Source organism: Homarus americanus, unplaced genomic scaffold (genome assembly GCF_018991925.1).
Source record: "Homarus americanus isolate GMGI-L3 unplaced genomic scaffold, GMGI_Hamer_2.0 scaffold25013, whole genome shotgun sequence".
NCBI classification, from domain to species: Eukaryota; Metazoa; Arthropoda; class Malacostraca; order Decapoda; family Nephropidae; genus Homarus; species Homarus americanus.
Window position 1 is genome coordinate 5554955 of NW_024722158.1, and position 21358 is coordinate 5576312.

Consider the following 21358-nt stretch of genomic DNA (forward strand, 5'->3'; position numbering starts at 1 on the left):
ACACTACACCCAGCACACTACAGTAACACACTACACCCAGGTCACACACTACACCCAGGTCACACTCTACACCCAACACACTACACCCAACATACTACACCCAACACACTACAGTAACACACTACACCCAGATCACACACTTACACCCGACACCCGAGCCTAAGGGACACACAACACCCCAGATGAGAGATACACAGGTACACCCAATACCAGGTGTAACCACGAGACAGCTCATGTGTGGTGTAGGGTGTAGTCAAGGTCATGGTGTGTTCTTAGTCCCCTCTCTGTGTAGGTGCGCGCGCGCGCGTGTGTGTGTGTGTGTGTGTTTGTGTGTGTGTATGTGTGTGTGTTTAATTGTTAGTCTCAGCCAAACCAACATCTGAGTGGTAGTAGTGGTGGTAATGTTGGGGGTAGTCTTGGTAGTAGTGGTGGTAGTAGTGGTGGTAGTGTTGGTGGCAGTGTTGGTGGCAGTGTTGGTGGTAGTGTTGGTGGCAGTGTTGGTGGTAGTGTTGGTGGCAGTGTTGGTGGCAGTGATGGTGGCAGTGATGGTGGTGGTGGTAGTGGTGGTGAATCTTCTAGCGACATCTGTGTTGTACTCTGATGCACCAGCAAGTGCCATCTCTCTCTCTCTCTCTCTCTCTCTCTCTCTCTCTCTCTCTCTCTCTCTCTCTCTCTCCCCACACACACTAATACCTCAGATTTTTCTTCTTTTTCCTTCTTCCTCTCCAATTTCCTCCCACCCCCCACCCCTTTCCTCACGGTGTACCGAGTCAGTGTTTAAGCTATGATATACAGCGTGACCACCTGTCCGTCCGTGTAGGTACAATAGGGGCCCCTAGTGTGTGTGTGTGTGTGTGTGTGTGTGTGTGTGTGTGTGGTGTGTACATGAGGGGAAACTTCTCATATGACTCACCCTCCTCCTCTTTCTCATATCGAGATGACCCCTCTCCCTCCTCCCTCCTCTCTTTCTCCTCTCTCTCTCTCTCTCTCCTCGTCTTCCTCCTCTCTGTCTCTCACACCTATCACCTCTTTTCTCTCTCTCTCCCTTTAGAAATTATTATCCCTTCATCACTCCCTACCTTCCTTTCTCACTCCCTCCCCTTTCTCTCGCCCCTTCCCCAGCCCTTTCATCCGTAAGACAGGTAGTATCAGTGCCAAGGGACAGGTTTCGTTAATGGCACTGCTGAGAGAGAGAGAGAGAGAGAGAGAGAGAGAGAGAGAGAGAGAGAGAGAGAGAGAGAGAGGTATTAGTTGACACATAAACCTGTTGCAGGAAATACGTGGATCAGGTGGGAGAGTGCCAAGGTGTGAAGGTACTACTACTGGCACTATGGCCCTCTGTGGCACTCACTTTGTTGTGGTTGTGGTTGTAGTTATGGTTGGTCTGGGCTTTGTTTACTGGTAACTAATGGTGGTGGTTGTGGTAGTGTAGGTAGTAGTGGTTCTAAACTTTAATTATATATTGGGTGATGGTGGTCGTTGTGGTGGCCTTGAGGTCTCTCTCTCTCTCTCGGCTCAAACCTTAAGCTATAATGTATGTATGACCGTATACACATCTGCCCTGTATACATTTATGTGCGTATGTTAGTATGTATACATTGTACGCCTTTACGCCACAACACGTCCCACATGAATGACCATACTGCGGTAGTGCGGAAAGCCTGTAGACCTGTGTGTTAAAAGGACATAACTACAGGACTACTAACTCATGTCGTCTGGGAGGGGCAAGAGGAGGCTATATCACACACATAAACATTTCGGGCGTTGTGGTCCTTATGACACCTGATGATAAGAACTGTAGTCGTGGGTTGGTTACTGTCATCATTACTTTAGGCCGATGGTCGCGTGACTGTGTGTGTGTGTTTATATATATGTAGGTGTGTACGTTGAGAACCAATCCTCTCTCTCTCTCTCTCTCTCTCTCTCTCTCTCTCTCTCTCGTGACTATAGTACACCTGTAACTTACCTGTAATTACCACGGGACCATGACAATACATCGTTCACCACACCTGTGTTATGAGGACTAAAATTAGCATCTATTGTGACGCTTATGTGTACCTCCATCAACACGAGGTCGGGGGGGGGAGGGAAAGAGGGGGAGGAGGAAAGGAGGGGTTGGAGTGAGGGGAGGCGGAAGAGTGAGAGGGAAGGGGGTGAGGGGAGGAGAGGAAATTGAGCAGAAGGAGGAGGAAGGTAAGGTGAGAAGAAAGGAGAAGAGAAGGGAGGAGGGGGGAGGTATGTGGGAGGAAGGAAGGGAGAGGGAAGAAGAGGAGGAACAGAGGGAGGTGGGAGAGAGGGAAGAAGAGGAGGAACAGAGGGAGGTGGGAGAGAGGGGTAACTCTGAATTAAGTAGATTACCTTTCCACAGTTATGTATGTATTTATGTATATATGTAATTATATTGATGCACATATGTGAGTGGATATATGTATGTACGTGTATGTGTGGGGGTTGAGTTTGACCTGGAAGTGTCTCAGTTAAAACTTGAAGACCCTCGGTTTGTACAACGCCTCTCTCTCTCTCTCTCTCTCTCTCTCTGGTGGTGGTAGTGGGTGGCAGCAGCTATGAACACCTGTACACCTACATACATGACTCATAACATGTGTACACAGGTGAGATGATGTTTCAAGGACGTCACATACACACACGTACATCTAACTTCTATACATACATACCTTAGCATCTGTGTGTGTGTATGAGGGAGTGGCAGTAACCAGTATCTGACTCATCCTCACCTTGGTCTTAACCTCTTCCTGACCTTCCTTACTCTCCTCCTCCTCCTCCTCCTCCTCTTTCTTCCACTAATCAGATTCAGTCTCATTCCTCGAACAGGTGAAACAAATTATCATATGAACCCTTGAGACACCAACTTCATGTCCAGTTACCTGTAGATCTGTCACCCTAGCTTATTACACCTGTAGATCTGTCACACTAGCTTATTACACCTGTAGATCTGTCACCCTAGCTTATTACACCTGTAGATTAACCACCCTAGCTTATTACACCTGTAGATCTGTCACCCTAGCTTATTACACCTGTAGATCTGACACCCTAGCTTATTACACCTGTAGATCTGACACCCTAGCTTATTACACCTGTAGATCTGTCACCCTAGCTTATTACACCTGTAGATCTGACACCCTAGCTTATTACACCTGTAGATCTGTCACCCTAGCTTATTACACCTGTAGATTAACCACCCTAATGTTAACTAACCTAACCTACCCAACAGCCAGGCAGTGTTCGGGTGTCTAATCTTCAGGTGTATTATGCTTAGGGGGGTTAATCTTCAGGTGATCCCAAAAAAATAGTGGTAAGGTTTTGAGAGAGTGGAGGGGGAGGCAGGTGTAGGTGTAAACATATGACTCCTAAATTAGAGGTGGGAGTGGCTGGTGGGGTGGTGGTGGTGGGGAGGTGAGGGTAGTGGGGAGGTAAGGGTGGTGGTAGTGGTGGCGTGGGAGGGTGAGGTGGTGGGGAGGTGAAGGGTTGTGGTGGGGAGGTAAGGGAGGTGGGTAGGTGAAGGGGGGTTGTTGAGAAAAAGGGGTGGCGGTGGGGTGGAGGAGGGGTGGTTATTTGTGGGGAGGAGGGGTGTCTAGGGTGCCTTGTGGGGAGGGGTGGGGTGAAGAAGGAGGGTGGATGGTGGTGAGGTGGGGATGAGGGCGACAAGGGATTACAGGGGTGAGGATGGAGAAGAGGTAGGGAGGGGTGAGGGGCAGTCTTGACCCCTGGCTGTGGTAGTGAAGGTGGGAGGGCTCAGAAGAGGGAGGGGAGGGGAGGGGGAGAGAGGGGGTGTGCTAGGTTCAGATCAGATATTTTAGGTTAGGCTTAATAAATGTTCACTGTGTGTTGCCCAGAAGGTGTAGTGCCCACAGGGTGTAGCCTGCAGGTGTAGCCCAGCAGGTGTAGCCCAGCAGTAGGTGTAGCTTAGCAGGTGTAGCCCAGTAGGGTGTAGCCCAGCAGGTGTAGCTCAGCAGGTAGCCCGGCAGGTAGCCCGGGCAGGTAGCCCAGCAGCAGGTGTGTGCCCAGCAGTAGGTGGCTTAGCAGGTGTAGCTCAGTAGGGTGTAGCCCAGCAGGTGTAGCCCAGCAGGTGCAGCCCAGCAGCAGGTAGCCCAGCAGGTGTAGCCCAGCAGGGGTGTAGCCCAGCAGGTGTAGCCCAGCAGGTGCAGCTCCAGCAGGTGCCCAGCAGTAGGTGCAGCCCAGCAGGTGTAGCCCAGCAGGTGTAGCTCCCTGGCCAGGGTAAGTAAGATGGGTGTTGTTATGGGTGATCGTGACTGTGAAGACAGGACTCACTTCTGCAATTATCACAGAGCAAGTATTGTAATGTTGGAGTTCACTTCTGTCTTTCGTGGGGTGTAGGAAGGAGAGGTTAGGTAGGTGGGTGGGTGGGTGGATAGGTACACAGGTAAGTAGACAGATAGGTACTGTAGTTAGGTAGATAGATAGGTGGGCAGGTAAATAGGTAGGTAGACAGGTAAGACAGGTGGGTAGGTAGATAGGTACTGTAGTTAGGTATAGATAAGGGCAGGTAAATAGGTGGGTGGATAGGTACACAGGTAAGTAGACAGATAGGTACTGTAGTTAGGTAGATAGATAGGTGGGCAGGTAAATAGGTAGGTAGACAGGTAAGACAGGTGGGTAGGTAGATAGGTAGGTAAATACACAGGTGGATAGATAGGGGGAAGGTTGGCGTGTGTTTCAACTATAATAGGGAGGGGGTGAGGCTGGCCCAGTAAGGGGGGGGGGGCACTATACTGACGCTGGTATAATGACTCTTCCTCCTCTTTCCCCTCCTCCTCCTCCTTCTTCTACCCCTCCTCCTTCTCCCCCCTCTCCCCCACATACATGCCTAACCTAACCCAACCTAACCTAACGTGGAACAGGATTAATTAAAGATCACTCGTGTCTTTACCCAAGGCGCGCGCACGAACACACACACACACACCTCTGACGGGTTCCAGACATGTTGGTACACTGACTGATGATTATTATTATTGTTGTTGTTGTTGTTATTATTATTATTATTATTATTATTATTATTATTATTATTATTATTATTATTATTATTATTATTAGTTGCGTCACCGTGTGTTCGCTTTTCTCAATTTACACAAAGAAACGTTTCTGACCCACTTAAGAGGAATATTTTAACTTACGAGGAATATTTTAACTTATGAGGAATATTTACCTTAAGGGGAGTATTTACCTTAAGAGTCTTTAAGAATACAGGACCTTGGGTGTGTTATGTTAAATGGCGACCTTCTGGGTGGATAAATTATCATAACTACTTAATGATCTATTATTGTGCAGCCTTGAGGGGGAAGGGGAGGAAGTGGGTGTGGAGAAGGGGGGTGAGAGGGAAGCAGGAGATGAAGGGGAGAGTGATGATGAGGGGGGAGGTGTAGGACTGTCAGCAGGGGAGAGGATGGGAAGGAGAAATGATAATAATCGGTGGGGGGGGGGTGGAGGAGTGTCAGCTGGGTGGGGGAGGGGGGAGGGAATGTCAGCTGCAGGAGGGAGGGGGGAGGAATGTCAGGCCGCAGGAGGGGTGGGGAGGAATGTCAGCCGCAGGAGGGAGGGGGGGAATGTCAGCCACATGAGGGAGGGGACAAGGAGTGTCAGCCGCAGGAGGGAGGGGGAGGAATGTCAGCAGGGGCGGGGAGGGAAGGGAAGGAGAGGGGAGGGACGGGAAGGAGAGGGGAGAGAGGGAGGGAGATGCCTTAGGGGAAGTATTTACCGTAAGCCGCCCCAGGAGGTATATTTACTGACGTTTACATGAGATCCTGACGTTGGTACACTTGCTGATGTCTAAATGTCTGCTGGACCAATCATAGCTCACCCGCCTCGAGAACCGTCGACCAATCAGGGAGCAACTTTAAAAAATGACGTAATGGGAACCCACCATACAAGAATAAGTTTTTAAGTGATGACGTAATGGAGTACAGACCAATGAAGAAACTGTTTTCAGTCAATGACGAAACGGGAAGCTCACCAATCATAAACAGTTTTGATGCGATGACGTAATAGACAACCAACCAATCAAGGAGCAGTCTTATTCCAAATCCTTCAGTGCAATTCAACCTCAATATCTAGCTAATGACGTAATCGACAACGAATCAAGTGACGCAATGACAGCCAATCAAAGAACAGGATATTCTTATGCTGTTAATCTCCTCCCTACATTTTGCTTCAGCTTGCAACCAATGACATTCGAGATTCTTTTATCCCTTCGTTTATAGTTGGCACTCAAGATCATGTTTAATGTGGTCGGAGGGGGATCAGGGAGAGTTACTGTATATACTATGTTACTGTTTATTTTGGTACCTGAGAGAGAGAGAGACGATACCTAGGTCAATAGAGAGAGATAAGTAGGTGTACTGTAAGTATTGTTATCATAAAGTGAAGCGAAGTATCGGTATCGTCAAGTGAATCTCTGTAGTGCATCGTAAAGTGAATCTAAATCTCAGTATCGTCAAGTGAATCTCTGTAGTGCATTGTAAAGTGAAGCTAAGTCTCAGTATCGTAAAGTGAATCTCTGTAGTGCATCGTAAAGTGAAGCGAAGTATCGGTATCGTCAAGTGAATCTCTGTAGTGCATCGTAAAGTGAATCTAAATCTCAGTATCGTCAAGTGAATCTGTGTCTCAGTATCGTCAAGTGAATCTGTGTCATGATACAGTAAATCAGTTTATGTTAAGTAGACACAAGACTTCCTCCACCTGTACTGTTACTTGGAGGTCGTGGTAACAATGGTTCTTACCTGCCAGGAAACACCTTATGTATACCTGTTTACACCTCTTCTGTTTACACCTGTTTTGTTGATGCACCTGATTTGTTTATACACTTACATTTGTCGTCTGTTTACACCTTTTCCGTTTACATCTGTCGTCTGTATACACTTTTTCTCTTTACACCTGTTTTGTTTACATCGATTCTATGTTTACATCTGCACTTTGCTTACATTAGGTTTGGGGCCTCCTTAGTCCTGGGCCCCCCTTAGCACTGGCCCCCCTTAGCACTGGGCCCCCTTAGCACTGAGCCCCCTTAGCACTGGGCCCCCTTAGCACTGAGCCCCAAACATAATGGTAATGTTGGGGTCCATTAACACTGAGAGCCATTTAGCCAGGAAGGTAAAGAGGGAGGGAGGGAAAGAGAGAGAGAAGGAGGGAAGTAAAGAAGGAGGGAAGGTGAGAGACAGCAGGTGGTGTACCTCAGGGTAGGCGTCTAACTCTGTTTTTACCATCAGTCGTCGACCTTGTGCTGGCTCGCCTCATACTTACCTGCTTGTGTCAGCTCTATGAATGCTTATCCTGACTGCGACGACTGCATGACTGGGTTGGACAGACTGATTGTGTTTTGACTGAATGCCTGAGTGCTTGACTTGACTGACTGACTGACTGAAAGAACGTTAACACTTTGTGGATGTTATTGTTTTTCTTAACAGATGTATAGTCATTGTGATATACATATGAGGTGGGAGAAAGAAAGAGAGAGAGAGAGAAAGAGAGAGAGAGAGAGAGGGGGGGAGGGAAGGGGGGTAGAAGAATGTTATTATGTATCTATTCCTCTCCTCTCCATCTCAACAGGCCACTTCCTCCTCCGTCTCTCTCCTCCCTTCCTCTCCCTCCCTCCCTCCCTACCCCCTCCCCCCTCCTTCACTATACTTAACCAAAGCTAAGCCTCCCTCCCTCCTCCTCCCATCCACCTTCCCTCCCTCAGTACCCTCCCTCTCCCTCCTCGCAGCACCAGTCAGGCACTTGTACCTCCACACCCAACAACAAGGTCACGGTGTTAAAAATATACTTGTTTTACACACACTCTCAGATTTCCTGCTTCCCAACCCAACCACATTATATTTAGTTTAATATGAGAGAGTGATGTTTGGTAATGTGTGTGTGAGAGAGAGAGAGAGAGGAGAGAGAGAGAGAGAGAGAGAGAGAGAGAGAGAGAGAGAGAGAGAGAGAGAGAGAGAGAGAGAGAGAGAGAGAGAGAGAGAGAGAGAGAGAGGGGAATCAGGTGAGGTCAAGTAAAGGAGAGAAGGTGAGATGGAGGGAGGAAGAGACGATATGAGTGTGGGAGGGAAAAGTGAGTGAGAGATTTTCTGTCAGTGAATGAGTCAGTAAGTCAGGTAAAGACTCAGGTGTACAGTATCTGATTCACTTACCACATCACCAGGTAAGGAAGAAATTTAACCCACAACCCACTGAGCATATTGGGCTTACCTGTGTGTGTGTGAGGTAGGAACAGGTAGAACGGGACTCTTGTAAAGGTAAATAAGGGTTGTCCTTCCTTCGCTGTACACGGAACAAACAGAGGTGGAAACTATCACACACACACACACACACACACACCTCTATCTTCACAAACATATACACAATCTAACCTTTCCACCCTCCGTGTGTGTGTGTGTGTGTGTGTGTGTGTGTGTGTGTGTGTGTGTGTGTGTGTGTGTGTGGAGGGAGAGTATGATGGATGAGAGGGTTCCTAAGCCCCTGTACACGAGTATAGCCACGTTCCTCACACACTCACACACACACTCAAACAAATACACACACTCACATACGAGTGTCTGCCTGACCCACTGTTTTGTCTTTGTCAAGTGTACAGGTGAACACACACACACACACACACACACTGATACATACATACATGCATAAATACCTATCTACATACATACATACATAATATTCATGATTTTTAACGTGTTTCTCTCTTCTTAATTACAGGTAAGAATACACCTGAATACTGTAACTCCCTCGTCAGCGCCTTCTACAGCAGCACAGTCAAGGTAAACTCACACCTGTTGGTTTCCATTGAAGTTTATTAATATAATGTAGGTATTACTTGTGATTAGGTTACGTTAGGCTGAATTTAAATTAGTACTCTCAGTAAACGTGTGTGTGTGTGTGTGTGTGTGTGTGTGTGTGTGTGTGTGTGTACAAACATACACACATGACCTGTAACCTCCTCTTCCTCTCCTCGTCATCATAACCAAGATGAAATATGATGCTCAAGACGTTCATCTCCTGTTTCCTTACCTGTATAATTAACCTGATCATCTCCGCTTACTGATGCTGCTGGTGGTGGTGATGTTAGTGATGAATTTAGTGTGGATGATGATGATGATGATGATGATGATGGTGGTAGTGATGATGACACACCTTGGCAGTGATCAGGTGGAGGTTATGGCATAGGCAGGTGAGTGATGCCAAGGTGTAAGTATAGTGTCTGTGATATCTCTCTCTCTCTCTCTCTCTCTCATCACCACCATAATCGACCATTCTCCCAGCAGCTGGCTGCAAACATCAGCCATTTTGTTAATTTCCCTCCTGCAGCTTAACACGGAGACTGGAAGGTGGAGCCAGCTGTGGTGGTGGTGATGGTTGGGTAGAAGTGGGTGGGTGGGTGGTGGGTGGGTGTGGGTGGGTACAGGAGGGGTGGGTGGGGTGGGGGTCAGTGGGGTGGGAAGATTGAGTGGGTGGTGGGAGAAGGGGTGGTGGGGTGGTGGCGGTGTTGACAGAGGAAAGGAAAGCCACACCCACCAACCTAGGGTCTACAGAGCCTGGGTCCTCACCCCATTTTCCTCCCCAGCTCCCCACCTCCCCACCCACTCCCACCCCCACCCTCACCATCTCCCCACCCACCCCAGCCTCCCTCCTCCCCTCAGCCTCACCTCCTCCTCCCTACCTCACCTCCTCCCTCAGCTCCCCTCACCTCCTCCCCACCCACCTCACCTCCCTCCTCCCCAGCCCCCCTCACCTCCTCCCACCCACCCCACCCTCAGCTCCCCCCACCTCCCCACTCACCTCTCACCTCCTCCCCCTACCCACCTCCCCACCTCCCTCCTCCCCACCTCCCTCACCTCCCTCCCCCTACCCACCTCTCACCTTCCTCCTCCTTAACCTCACCCCTCTCTTCTTCTAGCGTGTGCTCCCAGATAGTCACACACCTGCCTTTCTTCCAAGCACGCCTGTATATACACACACACACACACACACACATACATTCCACACACACACACACACACACTACACTCACTCACTCCAATATTATACATATAGACTAGAGAGAAAGACACACACTCAGTATTTACCCATCATGTGCAGGTAAAGAAGACATGTTGGAAAGCGTGAACATTCTTCTTCGTATAGTGGAGAAGGTGATTGTGTCTGTCACGCCATCAGACCACAGGTTGGAGGTGTCACGGTTTGAGAGAGAGAGAGAGAGAGAGAGAGAGAGAGAGAGAGTCTTGATACAGGTATTCTCAGGTAATCTTTTAGAACCAATAATCTGGAGAATTTTGTGGTTAGTGGTTGGTGACGTGTGTGTGTGTGTGTGTGTGTGTGTGTGTGTGTGTGTGTGTGTGTGTGGCGGCTGATAAATTGGATAAGAAAAACAATAACATCAGGTTTATTTCCACACAGTAACATTATATACGTGCAGTAATTGCCAGAAGCAGTTCTTGCTCACCTTCCGGGAATCACACACTCAGGTAAATTCAATAACAGAAGTCAAAGTCATGGTGTTAGTTTGCGCGTGCAGGGTCGTTTGAGTCAGCTGATGGATGTAAATAAACAATTCTCGGTCAGAAGTTCGCGCAGGCTTTTAATCGCTCTGGTCAGCTAATTCGTGTAAATAAAGGAAGTGTATTTTGCGCGCGCTCGATCACTAGTCAGCTGATCCATGTAAACAAACAGTCACCTGATTAGTGTAAATAGAAAATATTAATAGAGATTAGTGTGTTTGAAGGGTTAAGTGAGAGAGAAAGGTAGAGACACAGAGAGAGAGAAGAGAGATAATGTAAAAAAAAAAAAAAAAACGGACCTTCAAGTTTCACCATAACGTATTCGCTCTAAAAACCATGTCGGAGAATGTAGATAATGTCGAGTATTTTACGTAAATTTTCCCATCAGCAGAGCAATGACTAGAAGGCCACGTCATCATCATCATCATCATCGTCCTCATCGTCATCATCATCGTCGTTGGTGGTGCGGTTATGATAAGTTGTGGATGCCGGAGGGGAAGCAAAAAAAAAGACGATGATTTTTCTGTTGTTATTATTTTTTCGTGTCACTGGTAGGAATGAATTTCTCCTTTGGCGGTAAATTTCTCTTCTTCGTTTACATTTCTCTCTAACACCTATCTTGGTTTGTCTTTTGTTTCATTTTTTCTCTTTCTCTCTCTGTGTCTGTCTCCCTCTTTCTCCCTCTCTTTATCTCTCCCTCCTTGCCTACCCACTTCTTCCATCATTCACTCTCACTCTCTTTCTCTCTCCCTCCCCCTCTCTCTTCATGCCTTTCTCCGTTCCTTCATTATTCTTCACTCTCTCTCCCTCCTCTCAAAATCTCTCCTCCCTCTCTCCCCCACTCTCTCCCTTCTTTCCCCCACATTCCTCTCTCTCTCACACCCTCCCCACACTCTCACCCTCTCACCTCAACTTGCATCATGGCCAGGTACAACACGCACTATAATCACCATCATTAACACATCATCGTAATAAAACAACACCACAGGGTCGACAGCCACTGGGAGCTGTTGAGGCAAAACACTCTACTCTTGTCCCACACCTTGACTCAGTGCCACGCCTGTCTTATTCAGTGCCACCTGTCTTACCTTGACTCAGTGCCACGCCTGTCTTATTCAGTGCCACCTGTCTTACCTTGACTCAGTGCCACGCCTGTCTTATCCAGTGCCACCTGTCTTACTCAGTGCCACCTGTCTTACTCAGTGCCACCTGTCTTACCCAGTGCCACCTGTCTTACTCAGTGCCACCTGTCTTACTCAGTGCCACCTGTCTTTAGAGAGTGCCACCTGACTCTACCTTGACTGAGTACCATATGTCTTGAGTATGAGAGAGAGAGAGAGAGAGAGAGAGAGAGAGAGAGAGAGAGAGTTTCACATACTTCTCCTAACATGTTGTCTTAGCATTTTACTCTCACTTTCCTAGCATCTTTCTCCACTATTCCCTCCTTTATCGTAACAGAGAGGTAATAACAATACTTAGAGTTAATAATGAGAAAAAATGAGTCAAACTAAATAAATAGTGTAGGAGTGATTTAAAGTTGTCTAGACCTCAGTTAAACCTGTTATTTCGGCTGACGGCTAAAACTTGCTGTGTTGTTTTAAGTGTGTGGGTGATGTCACGGTAAAACATTCATTAAATATGTGGGAAACGTACGTGTGTGTGTGTGTGTGTTAAGGTGTGCGTTGATGTTGAGTGATTTTTTCTTCATATTTATTTCTCTCTCTCTCTCTCTCTCTCTCTCAGCAGCGTCAAGAGTTAATGTTCACTTGGTCAACTTCTCCCCCAAGACACACCACTGAGCCCCCCACACATCTCCCACCCCACACCCCCCTGACCCCCACACCTCCACACCCTCACCCCAGCATTAGTCCACCCACCCATCTACATCCCCACACCCCCATCCCTGGTGTTGAGTTTCCTCCCCCATTCATCCCCCCACCCACCCCAACCCCACTCCTAGCTGTTCTGTTCAGTTCTAGCGGTGTAAAAGGTCTTAGGCGCGCAAATTGTCTATGACGGTTCGCGCCTTTTTTTTTTTTTTTTTCGTGCGCAATTTTGATGTGCTTGAAGTACGGTAGTTTGGCGTTGTAGTCTTAACGGGAAAGTAGTTGGAGCGCAAAAATATCTCTTTCTGGTAGTCGCATCGTGAGCCCTCAGACACCTGGGCGATTTCACTCCAGCTTGAGATATTGGTGTTGAGAATGACTTGCCTCGAGGGTGACTTAGTGTTACTTTAAGATACGGAACATGATAGATGGTAAGGAGCAGTAACACGTAACACTGTAGTAGTAGAGATGTGTGTGTGTGGGTGATGGTGTTTAATGTGGTTTTACACTCACTCACTCACTCACACTCACTCACACACGAGCATGTAGTGCGTGTGTGTGTGTGTGAGGTGCTAGTAAGTTGATACGACAGGTGAGTGTTTGTCGTCAAATAGCAAGCAACAATAATAACACCATCCACCACCACCACCACCAACAACAACAATAGCAAGAACAAAAACACCACCATCAACAACAACAACAACAACAACCATAATAATAACACCACCATCATCATCAACAACAAAAACATCACCAACAATAACAACCATAACAACAACAACACCAATAACAGCAGCAGTGAGAAATAACAGCACTAATAACAGCACCAATAACAACAACAATAACAGCAGGAGGGTCAGCGCACTAACCAGCAGATGTTTGAAGGTGTCCGTCCGTTTCTCACGAACCGGAAGTTTACCTCCTCCTCTTCTTCCTCATTCTTTCTCCTCCTCTTCTTCCTCATTCTTCCTCTCCTCTTCTTTCTCATTCTTCCTCTTCCTCTTTTCCAATACTTTCTTTATTCCATTTCTTTCTCCTTCCTTCTCCTCATTCTACTCCTCCTCCTCCTCCTCCTCCTCTTCTTCTCCTTCATTCTTCCTCATTTTTCACCTTCTCTCCTCCGCTTTCATCAAGACCTCCTCTTTTCCTATTCTATATTCTCCTCTTTTATCACGCTCATTCCTTCTACTCTTCCTCCCCCTCTCCTCCCCTCCCTCATTCTCCCCCCTCCCCCTCTCTCTGGATCTATCTGCCGACGATTAACAAACAGTAACAGGTTAATAATGGATAGAGAGAGAGAGAGAGAGAGAGAGAGAGAGAGAGAGAGAGAGAGAGAGAGAGAGAGAGAGGTGTACTTCAAGGCCAGACTTAAGTAGAAGGTTCCCAGTTTATTTCATAGGGCGTTTGTTTACATAATCTTAACAGCTGAGAGGTTAATGTACCGCTGTTACTATCTGGCTAAAGTTGATAGTAAGGAAGGAGGAGAAGGAGGAAGAGGTAGTGAAGAAGGAGCAGAAGGAGGATGTAGTGTAGGAGGAGGAGGATGTAGTGAAGAAAGAGAAGGCGGTAGTGAAGTAGGAGAGGGTGAAGAAGGAGGGGTAGGTGCAGGAGTACTCAGATCGTCAAGGAGGTTGTTGTGCAAAAGCTGTTGTTTACCTGGTGAGGGGTGAGGGAGAAGATAAGATGAGGGGAAGTGAGAAGGGTGGGAGAATTGGAAGGTGAGGGATGAGGGAAAAGATGAGGGGAGGAGGAGAAGGAGAGGAACGGTGAGGGAGGTGTCTGGGAGAGAAGATTGTGTCAGGGGAGAGAGAGGGATGTCAGGGGAGAGAGAGGTATCAGGGAGGTAAGGGAGGTGTCAGGGGAGAGATAGGGGTCAGGGGGAAGAGGGGGGTGTCGGGGGAGAGAGGGAGGTATCAGGGAGAAAGAGGGAGGGATCAGGGAGAGAGATGGAGGTATCAGGGAGAGAGAGGTATCAGCGTGGTGGGTGTCAGAGGGGAGAGGGGGTGTCAGGGAGGAGAGGGAGGTGTTAGGGGAGAGAGGGAGATATCAGGGAGGTGTCAGGGGAGAAACAGAGAAGGGCCCAGCAAGTGGAGTTCATAAGTTGAGGTTTTTGTAGCCACTTAACTGTTAATATTGTTGGCGCCTGTCTCTACTACCACCACCACCACCAGTACCACCACTACCAGTACTACCACCACTACCAGTAATACCAGTACTACCACCACTAATACCAGTACTATTACCACCACCATTACCACCATTACAAGTACTACCACTATTGCCAGTACTGCTACCACCACCAGTACTATTACCATCACCACTATTATACAGTTACCAGTATACAGTTACCACCAGTACGCCACTTAACCTGAAGAAATACCTCTGAAACAGTTACCGAACCTGAAACACTTAATTTAGACAGTTACACGACACCTGGCTAATTATTCTGGGTGCGTCAGACAGTCACACAGTCATAAGGTAACACGGGACAGTTCAACCACAACGACAGTTTAGTACCGCGACAGGTAACTGGAGAATTTGCTTAAGGTGGGGTGCGTGTCAGTTTAACCCAGTCAGATGTCATTAACTGGTGATTGAGCGTGAGGTAGTTGTGACAGTTAGTGTGGATGAGTGAGTGTTAACTGGGGTGTGATTTGTATGGCTCCACCCCTATCAGGAACACCTCCCCATTAGTAGCAGCCCCTTCCTCAGTAGCACCCCCTTCGTCAGTAACGTCTCCCCTGTCAGTAGCACCTCCTCCGTCAGTAGCACCTCCTCGTCAGTAGCACCTCCTCCGTCAGTAGCGTCTCCTTCGTCAGTAGCGTCTCCTTCGTCAGTAGCACCTCCCCCGTCAGTAGCGTCTCCTCCGTCAGTAGCACCTCCCCCGTCAGTAGTACCTCCCCGTCTTCCACACACCCCATTTCTGTCCTGCCCTGCCCTTATCATGGCACAACCTCACTTCAAACACCACCCCACAGTCCTGCCCTTCCTCATACACCTCCTCACAGCCATGCCTCAACTAGCCCTACCTCACACCTAACACCACACCCCACATTACACAACGCTACCACGCCCCACTTCACCCCAGCCACCCTACCTTGCCCCACCCTACCCTACTCCACCCTACCCTACCCCACCCCACCCCTACTCCACCCACCACCCCACCCCTACCCCACCACACCACACCCACCCCAACCCCACCCCAGCCTACTCCACCCAGCCCCACCCTACCCCACCCTACCCCACCACACCCTCTGGTATACTCACCTGACACAGTTACCTGCCGTTTACCTGTCGTTTATACCCTCAGGGCTCCTCACCTTACCCCCCAGCTAAGTTACCCCTCCCCTCTCCCCCCTCTCGCCCCTTCCTTCCTCCAGGTGAGAGCGTGATCAAGCAGGCTGTTGCTTCTAGGTCCCTGCAGGCGGACACAACCACTACAGGCTACGTGAGAACTTAACCTAACCACTACAGGCTACAGGTGAACCTTATGGCAGTTGTCTCTTGAACACCTGTAGTTATCCCCCAGGTGTGGACCATCAACCAGCAGCCTAACCTATCCTAACTTAACCTAACCAGCACCAACAACAACAACACTACCGACCTTGAAGTAACAACACTGAGACAAAAACAATGACAATATGATACGTAATATTCTTTTAACCCGTAAATCATCAGTCATGGTCCACGTACAGTCCGTAACTCACCATAAAGTACGGTCCGTAACTCACCATAAAGTACGGTCCGTAACTCACCACAAAGTACAAGAGGACGAGGAGGAGGAGGGAAGTAAGGGAGAAGGGATGACACGAGGAGGAGGGAGAGGGAAGAACGAGAGGAGGAGAAGGAAGAAGGAAGGAAGGAGAGAGGGAGGGAAGGATGTTAGTAAGAACCGCTACTCAAGTCATCCAAAGAAGGACCTTGTTGATATGAAGGAGGGGGTCAGAGGTGATTGCATGTTACACACAAAGGGGCGTTGCAACACCTGCTCTGGGTGATGGCAATATTGCATACTAGTACATTGATGGTGTGTGAACTGGGTTCAATGTGTGTGTGGGGGAGAGTAGGAGGGATGGAAGGGGAGGAGCGAGGAGATGTAATAAAGACGGGAGCGAGACAGTTGGACGTACGTGAGATAGGTAGGAGGGAGGGGTAGGTAGGTAGGAGGGAGGGGTAGGTAGGTAGGAGGGAGGTAGGTAAGTAAGTAGGAGTGAGGGAGGGTAACAGTTCACAGGTAGACACAAGGCACCTCACTGTTATTGTCGTGTTGTTAGTCAAGTCACGATGGCACTGTGTATACCAGAGGTCACTAAGATGGCACTATACACCAGAGGTCACTAAGATGGCACTGTACATCAAAGGTCACTTAGATGGCACTGTGTATACCACAGGTCACTAAGATGGCACTATACACCAGAGGTCACTAAGATGGCACTGAGATGGCACTGTGTATAGCAAAGTTCTGTATACAAGACACCAATTAGAGACAAGAAAGTGTTAAGCAACTTGACCTCTTGACTGTCACTAAGGTTGACATGCTCGCTGTCACGCTTGTCATGGCCGACTCTATGTTGACACTGATTCACTCTGAGTGGTCGTGAGGGTGGGTGGGCGGTGGTGTAGATAACTGTGACGTGGGCGGTCTTGGGTGGTTGTGGGTGGTGGTCATGATTGTGTGGGCGGCTCTGGGTGGTTGTGGGTGGTGGTTATGATTGTGTGGGCGGTCATGGGTGGTTGTGGGTAGTGGGTATGATTGTGTGGGCGGTCATGGGTGGTGTGGTGTGTGGGTGGTGGGTGTGGGTGGTCTGTGGGCGGCAAAGGGAGAATAAAGGCGAGTCTGATATACTTCTCCCCTTCATTTCTTCTCTCCCTCCCTCCTTCTACCCTCTCCCTCTTCCCCTCACATTCTCTCCCTCTCTCCTACTTTATCTCCCTCCCATTCATATTCCCTCCTTTCTTTCCCTCTCCTACCTTCTCTCCCTCCCTCTTCCCCTCACATTCTCTCCCTCCCTCTCCTACCTTCTCTCCCTCTTCCCCTCACATTCTCTCCCTCCCTCCTACCCTCTCTCCCACTTCCCCTCACAGACAAGCATTTCCTCCCCCTCAAGACACACTCCTGTCCCTCTCTGGCTATTCCCCTCACAATACACTCATCATCCCCTCTCCTCCCCTCAGTTCCTTCTAGACAACAAGTACTCTTGCCTCTCACCCCAGCCAGGCGAGGTGAGAGGGGAGCTTTCGAGGTATCCTCTCTCTCTCTCTCTCTCTCTCTCTCTCTCTCTCTCTCTCTCTCTCTTTCTCCTCTCTCTCTCTCTCTCTCTTTCTCTCCTCTCTCTCTCTCTTTCTCTCTCTCTCTCTCAGCCAAGAAATTAATGCCCCCACTGTTACCGTAATCGGATCACCTGACGATTAGCACCCCAGCTTATTTTACCTGATCGTTAACCACCCTAACGCTACCTGGAGGGGTTAGGTTAGGTTAGGGTTTGGTTATGGTTTGGTTATGGTTTGGTTTTAGTTAGGTTAAATTAGAGTAGGTTGGGTTAGGTTAGGTTAAATTACGTTAGTGTTGGAGTGTTTGATCATCAGGTGTAATAAACAAGTGTGTCTAATTTCAAGGTGACTCCAATTAACAACTCAGACAGGTAAATAATATAATCAGGTAAACTAACACAAACAACTGAAACAGGTAAGTAATATAATCAGGTAAACAAACACAAACAACTCAGACAGGTAAATAATATAATCAAGTAAACAAACAAACAATCACAATATCTCACTGTCAAACGCTGGATAATTCTGGTGCAACCGTCTTGGCAGTGTTGTTGTTGCAGACGGACAGACAGACGGACGAACGTACTGTGTTTGCGTTGGTAAGGTGATAGCAGGGGAAGTCTGGGGGAGAGGATAGGGAGGAAGGTGGAAGCAATGGAAGAAATCTGGGAGGGTGTGGGGGATAGTGGAGGGAGAGAAGAGTGAGGAGAGTAGTGGAGGAAGGGGTGGGGTGAAGGGGATGGATGGGATGGGCCTAGAGGGTGGGGGAGGGGGAGGGTAGGGAGATGTGTCGTGGGGGGAGGGGGGTTAAGGCGTATATATTTACCCATAAGCAGTTCTTTAGTTCTTAAGGCCGTATGTAATTACAGGTAGAGTCTCAGTTCTGTGTCGCCATTTTGAGATTGTAAGAGGCTGTCCTCTCTCTCTCTCTCTCTCTCTCTCTCTCTCTCTCTCATACACACACACCATCTCAATCTCAGTGTGTGTGTGTGTGTGTTTTTGTAGTGTCTCTTTAAGTGCGTGTGTACATAGCCGCCAGTTCTTTGTGTACGCGACACAAAGACGTACATACGGCATCTTAAGAGAAACCAAGGCAGGTGTGTACAGTGAAGTATGTTTGTGTGTGTGTGCGAGAGAGAGAGAGAGAGAGAGAGAGAGAGAGAGAGAGAGAGAGAGAGGTTCATTATTAGTCGTCATAATGAAAGCCTTTACCACCATTACTACCCCCACCACCATCAACCACCACTACGCACCATCACCACCACTACCACACACGCCCATGACCTTCACCTGTCCCTGCCCACATCACCCACGCCCTGGTTACTACCGTAGGTCGCCGACGCCCCACGCCCCTGACCTTGACTCACCTGCCACGTCTACGCACCAACCCACGCCCACATACACACGGCAGAGTACACGCCTTCTATATCCTACGCCCACGATGTCCCTCCACACCCCCCCCATGACCTTCGTTTGCGCACGCCCACACCACGCCCATATAATATGACCTTGTTTTGCCGGCCTATCTTGAGGGCTTTCCATAGGGCCCTCTCTCTCTCTCTCTCTTAGTAGCAAAACAAGACAGCAGTATGTTCCCTTTATTAAACCCTCTAGACTCCCCCTCCCCTCCCTTCTTCCCTTCCTTCCTTCCTTCCCTTCCCCTCCTCCCCTCCCTCACCCTCCTCCCTCCCTCTCCTCCCTCCCCTCCTCCCTCCCTCCCTCCCTCCCTCCCTCCTCCCCTCCCTCCCTCCCCTTCCTCCCCTCCCCTCCCCTCCTCACCTATGGGGATGAACCTCGTCTTAGCTCCTAAGAGAGAGAGAGAGAGTCATCAACTAATATTCTGAAACAGTCTTTGTATAACATTGACGCCATCTTTACCTGTCATCTACGTGAGGTTTCTTAAGTGATTCAGTTAGGTTAGGTTAAGAGGACCATTTATATTAAGGTCTTGTAAACATCTGATCTCACAGGTATGTGTTTACTAATGAGTTATTTTTTTCCTTCGTCAGGTGAGTCTTGGCTGACGAGGTTACCTGAAGGAGCTGCCTGACGGTGTGTGTTGTGAGTACTGTAATCTCTCTCTCTCTCTCTCTCTCTCTCTCTCTCTCTCTCTACAAGTCTTACGGTTTTAGTGCTGTGATTTTTTCCCTAATGACGTCATTGCCTCGATAAATCATAACACTTGCGTACTTACACACACACACACACACACTTACACACACACACACACTTACACACACACACACACACACACACACACACACACACACTTACACACACACAAGTAGATACTATAGAAAGGTATGTAGATAATTAGAAAGTGAGAGATAGATAGAGAGATAATGAGATAGAGAAAGGGAGATAGTGAGATAGAGAAATAAAAATCTCTCAGCATATCACGTAAGGATTATCACTCGAATTAATTTAATTAATGGCTACCACCTGTTACATCAATGCAGGTGTGTGTGTGTGTAAGGGTGAGAAGTACAGGTGGTGGAAGGAGGGAGGTGAAGGAGGGAGGGAAGGAGGGAGGGAAGGAGGGAGACAGGTGGAGGTCACATAGGCTAGAGGAAGGGAGGGGGGTGGGACTTACAGGTAGTGGAGGGAAGGGGGCAAGCACAAGCACAGGTAGTGGAGGGAAGGAGGGAAGCACAGGTAGTGGAGGGAGGCAGGCAGGTGAAGGTCACATTAGCTAGTATCGTCGTCAGAATGTGGTCCACAACATCAAGTTTTTGTCTTCCTGGCCTTGTGTGTGTCCTGCTGCTGTGTCTCTCGCGGAAGTGAGAGACGGAGACTGAGAAGGAGAGATTGTAGTGAAAGAGACAGTGAGACAGATAGGCAGGCTTAGAGAAAGAGAGAGAGAGAGAGAGATTCAACCACGCCCAGCACATAAAGGGAGGAGTGTGGGTGTGGCCAGTCTACCCTCCTCTCTCCTCCCTCTACCTTTCCCCTCCTTACCTCCTGCTCTCCTCCCCACTTGTCCCCCTAACATATATTTGTAACCCAGGAAGATGTTTGTTGGCACCTATATATCCAGAAACATCTATACCTGTATACTGTTTTTTCATTTTACTCATACACTGACGGAGAATGTGTGTATCAATATTGTGTGTGTGTGTGTGTGTGTGTGTGTGTGTGTGTGTGTGTGTGTGTGTGTGAATACCTGTACTTCATTTTACCCGTAACCAAGTTGAGAGAGAGAGAGTTACAAAGCGTGACATCTCGCCCGTTACTAACACACACAATGAGTACAATACACGCTTGGTAAATCACGTGGATGGCTGAGGTACAGGTTACTCATTGGTGTGGGGGAAGGTGGTAACTCAAGAATGAGGGTGAGGGGAAGGTGGTAACTCAAGAATGTGGGCATGGGGAAGGTGGTAACTCAAGAATGAGGGTGAGGGGAAGGTGGTAACTCAAGAATGAGGGCGTGGGGAAGGTTGTAACTCAAGAATGGGGGCGTGGGGAAGGTGATAACTCAAAAATGCAGACTATCACCTCTCTAAACTGGACTACCACCCCTCTAACCCTCTCTAAACCGGACTACCACCTCTCTAAGCCGTACTCACATCTCTAAACCGGACAACCACCTCTGTAAACCGGACAACCACCTCTGTAAACCGGACTATCACCTCTGTAAACCGGACAATATGACCCAATAACACACCATCATCACAGAGACACCTCAACCGTAACAGTTAATCAGTGACGACACAAGACACTTATTAACAGGTAACCACT

The 21358-nt window shown here is 48.4% G+C and overlaps 1 protein-coding gene across 1 annotated transcript in view; it reads left to right on the plus strand.

Moving 5' to 3' along the window:
- Nucleotides 1-21358, plus strand: part of LOC121862157 (rho family-interacting cell polarization regulator 2-like) — a 79863-nt gene that overhangs the window by 4245 nt on the left and 54260 nt on the right. The window contains exon 2 of the mRNA XM_042360230.1: nucleotides 8722-8783. The gene's annotated coding sequence lies outside the window, so the exon portion shown is untranslated. The remainder of the gene's footprint in view (nucleotides 1-8721; nucleotides 8784-21358) is intronic.